This window comes from Octopus bimaculoides, chromosome 11 (assembly GCF_046866305.1).
Source record: "Octopus bimaculoides isolate indiv1 chromosome 11, ASM4686630v1, whole genome shotgun sequence".
NCBI lineage: Eukaryota > Metazoa > Mollusca > Cephalopoda > Octopoda > Octopodidae > Octopus > Octopus bimaculoides.
The window spans coordinates 77,525,313-77,530,312 of NC_142938.1; the positions used below are offsets into that span (position 1 = coordinate 77,525,313).

The 5,000-nt window shown below is 43.3% G+C and overlaps 1 protein-coding gene across 1 annotated transcript in view; it reads left to right on the forward strand.

Annotated features, from left to right (window-relative positions):
• The window catches only part of LOC106883236 (protein MON2 homolog), a 704,123-nt gene that overhangs the window by 52,710 nt on the left and 646,413 nt on the right, over nt 1-5,000 (forward strand). The gene's annotated exons all lie outside the window — the stretch shown is intronic.

Below are 5,000 nucleotides of genomic sequence, written 5' to 3' on the forward strand. Positions count from 1 at the left end.
CATCCAACGGAGCATACTGGCTTCATTCCTTGCGAGCTTACGTATGTCCTCAGCAGTTACAGCCCATGTTTCACTGCCATGTAGCATGGTTGTTCGTACGCATGCGTCATACAGTCTGCCTTTTACTCTGAGTGAGAGTCCCTTTGTCGCCAGCAGGGGTAAGAGCTCTCTAAACTTTGCCCAGGCTATTCTTATTCTAGCAGCTACACTTTCAGCGCACCCACCCCCACTACTAACTTGGTCGCCCAGATAGCGGAAGCTATCGACTACCTCTAGTTTTTCACCCTGGAATGAGATAGAAGTTGTTTCCTGTTTGTTTGCAGTCTTTATTGCACCTGAACATCTGCCACAAACAAAAACTAACTTGCTAGTTAACCTGCCTTTGATGTTGCTGCACCTCTTATGTGTCCATAGCTTGCACCGGGTACATCTTATAGAGTTACTACCTACTCCTTTTCTACATACTGAGCAGGGCCATCTACCTGAAGGGGTTTGTGTTTTATCTACCTTCCTACTTATTAGGATTTTGGTTTTAGCTAGGTTGACTCTAAGGCCCTTCAATTCTAGACCTTGCTTCCACACCTGAAACTTCTCCTCTAGTTCTGATAGTGACTCCGCAATTAGGGCAAGGTCATCAGCATAGAGGAGCTCCCAGGGGCAACCTGTCTTGAACTCCTCTGTGATTGCCTGGAGGACTATGGTAAATAATAGGGGGCTGAGGACGGAACCTTGGTGGACCCCTACCTCTACCCGGAATTCATTGCTGTACTCATTTCCAACCCTCACCTTACTGGCCGCATCTCTGTACATGGCTCGCACAGCTCTCACTAGCCATTCTTCTATCCCAAGTTTCCTCATTGACCACCAGATAAGGGATCGGGGGACCCTGTCAAAGGCTTTCTCCATGTCAACGAAAGCCAGGTACAGAGGTTTATCCTTGGCTAGGTATTTCTCTTGCAACTGTCTCACTAGAAATAAGGCATCAGTAGTGCTTTTACCTGGCACGAACCCAAACTGCATCTCATCTAAATTGATTCGCTCCCTAATTAGTTGGGCTATGACCCTCTCTGTAACTTTCATAACCTGATCTAACAGCTTGATTCCTCTGTAATTATTTGTATCTAAAGCGTCCCCTTTACCTTTGTAGCAGTTGACTATGATGCTGCTACACCAGTCATAGGGTATGACTCCTTCGTGTATCACCTGGTTCGTAATACGGGTGACTAGGCTATAGCCAACACTGCCAGATATTTTGAGCATCTCTGCAGTGATTCCTGATGGGCCGGGGGCTTTCCCGGTCTTCATACTCTTAATTGCTTTATCTACCCTGGTACTATCAACTCGGATAGCTGGTCCCTCTATTGGGTCGACATAAGGCAGGCTCTCTTTCTCCCATTCATTCTCTTTATTAAGCAATCTATCGTAGTGGCATCTCCAGACCTCTTTCTTTGCATCCTCATTTAATGCAAGCGTACCATCATCCATGCGAACACATTTCTCTCCTACAACATCACTATTCTCTCTCCTACACTGTCTTGCAACCCGAAATACCTCAAGTCTTTGGTCCTCACGGCGCAGAACATTGGCAAATCTTTCCTTATCTGCTTCCCCTCTGGCTAAATAAACCTGTCGCCTAGCCTCCCTTCTGGCACATTGGTACAATTCCCTGCTACCACCGTTCTTCCAGTCCTTCCAAGCTTGTTTCTTTTGTCTAATAGCCCTGTCTACCTCCTTGTTCCACCACCACGTTACTCTGGGTTGGGAGGGGACCTTACACCACCCACAAATCTGGTCGGTGGCTTTCAACAGGTTGTCCCGCAGAAATCTCCAATTGTCTTCCACGTTGTATGATGCTATATCCCCTTCTATTTCGTTAAATGCTTCAAGTAACTTGTCTCTAAGTCTCTGTCCGTTTGCAGGGTCTTTAAGCTTCCACACCCTTCTTCTCCAAGCCTGTCTAATTCTGGGCACCCATTTTGCCTTGATCCCAAAGTCGCTAACTACTAATCTATGTTGTGGGGTACATTCTTCGCCAGGGTAGGTTTTGGCATTTATAAGCCGCCCTCTTTCCCTATTTCTGGCGAGGATGTAGTCGATTTGGCTAGAGTGTCTGCCGGAGCGGTAGGTGACTAGGTGACTGGCAGGTTTCCTGAAGTTGGTATTGCAGACCATAAGATTGGTTGCATCACAGAACTCCAGCAGTCTGGTTCCCTCCTCGTTGCGGGAACCGAAGCCATAGCCTCCATGTATGCCATGGAAGCCCCCAGCACGACGTCCGACATGACCGTTGAAGTCTCCAGCCACAAAGAGAAGGTCCCTGTCACTCGTCGACGAGGTAGTTTGCAAGAGGGTGTCATAGAATTGGTCTTTCAGACCATCTGGTAGCCCAGGTTGAGGTGCATAGGCTGAGATGACAGTAGCTAATCTATGATGAAGCACTAGTCTGATCTTAAGTACTCTGTCACTTACTCTAACGACCTCGATTACCTTATCCACCCATTTCTCCGCTAGAAGTATTCCTACGCCCCCGACCCCGTCAGTGTTCCCTGCCCAGAAAATCTTGTACCTGTGTTCTTTGCCTGTGAGGAACCTTGCAGAACCTCCTCTCCATCTTACTTCCTGGATGCAGCACATATCTACGCATCTCCGTTCAAGCATCTCAACAATTTCACCAGATCTACCTTTCAGCGTGCCGACGTTGAGAGTGCCAATCCTAACAGTATGGGTGTTGGGGGTGTGGGCCTGTAGCCTGGGAAGAGGAAAAGCAGTGTCGTGTACCTGAAAAGAAAACTTGCAATTGGAAGAATTCATAAGCAAAACATTACCTACAACCTGCAAACATTTCTCAACCTTAATGCGCTACCCAAAGGTAGGGGAGAGGATGGCCAAGGCCACTAGATGGGTTCCGGGAGACAGCCGAGGTTGACAGAATGACAAAGGGATGAACTTCCGGTGGAGGGGGCGGGATGACAGAGGAATGAACTTCCGGTGGAGGGGTGGGATGACAGAGGAATGAACTTCCGGTGGAGGGGGTGGGATGACAGAGGAATGAACTTCCGGTGGAGGGGTGGGATGACAGAGGAATGAACTTCCGGTGGAGGGGGTGGGATGACAGAGGAATGAACTTCCGGTGGAGGGGGCGGGATGACAGAGAAATGAACTTCCGGTGGAGGGGGTGGGATGGCAGAGGAATGAACTTCCGGTGGAGGGGGTGGGATGACAGAGGAATGAACTTCCGGTGGAGGGGGTGGGATGACAGAGGAATGAACTTCCGGTGGAGGGGGTGGGATGACAGAGGAATGAACTTCCGGTGGAGGGGGTGGGATGGCAGAGGAATGAACTTCCGGTGGAGGGGGTGGGATGACAGAGGAATGAACTTCCGGTGGAGGGGGTGGGATGACAGAGGGATGACAGACGAATGAACTTCCGGTGGAGTGGGTGGGAGGGCGGGTTACCGCCAGCGAGTAGAGAGGGCTCTTAATTGTAGATTTTAAATATTTGAGAGACAACAATGCATAAATCGTAATTTTTTAAGAGAGCAATGAATTCTGGGTGATTAGAATATAACGTAGCATGAATTTAGGAAGCTTAGAAAATGAATAAGCATGAATTTAAGACAACAACTGAATTCAATTGAATTTCATGGAGAGAAACAAGATAAATAATAAGGGACAAAACTAAAGCGCAAGGTATTGAGATGTTTGAGGCCGTAAATAAATAAAAATCTCTATCTTATCTGCATCTTGGGTATTTCGTCGTAGTACGTCAGCGAGATAATTTAGAATGGGTTTCTCATTTATATATAGCCAGAACCTGAAGACCTTAAAGGAAAAACTACGAAGGGGGAGAGAGAGGATGGAGGGGTAGACAGAGGCATGGCGGGAGAAAAGATCATCATCATCATCATCATATATATATATAAAGAGAGAGAGAGAGAGAGAGAGAGAGAGGGGGGACCAGTCAAGCAGCACATCACGCTGTAATTCTTGGGCTGAGAAATCAACACTTAAAAGCCATAATTTTAAGGAGCGATAAGAATTTTTGAATAAAGGAAAATGGGTAGTGGTGGTGGGTAGGTACCGCCAGCGAGTAGAGAGGGCTCTTAATTGTAGATTTTAAATATTTGAGAGACAACAATGCATAAATCGTAATTTTTTAAAAGAGCAATGAATTCTGGGTGATTAGAATATAACGTAGCATGAATTTAGGAAGCTTAGAAAATGAATAAGCATGAATTTAAGACAACAACTGAATTCAATTGAATTTCATGGAGAGAAACAAGATAAATAATAAGGGACAAAACTAAAGCGCAAGGTATTGAGATGTACATACATATATATATATATATATATATATATATATACATACATATATATATACATACATATATATATATATATATATATATATATATATATACATACATATATATACATACATATATATATATACATACATATATATATACATACATATATATATACATACATATATATATACTTACATATATATATATACATACATATATATATACATACATATATATATATACATACATATATATATACATACATATATATATACATACATATATACATACATGTATATATATATATATATATATATATATATATATATATATATATATGGTCTTCGAAACGTCTAGATAGAATAGAGACAGCTGATGAAGGGATATTCCAAGGGGCTTTCCGTTTTCCTATGTGTTCGTTCCGTTGTCTGTAGTTTATTGTTCTAACGTCCTGTACCCTGATATGCATGTATATACACATGTAGATGTAAGTATGTACATATATGTGTGTATACATGTATATATATTCTTTGTATTATATATATATATATATGTATATATATATATATATACGTACATATATGTATATGTCTACATATTTCTGATGAAGAGCTCCGCTCGAAACGTTAGATCCTCTTTCTTTTCCTTCCTTTCCTGAGCATTCAATAACACTGTACTTATTCCACGTCCT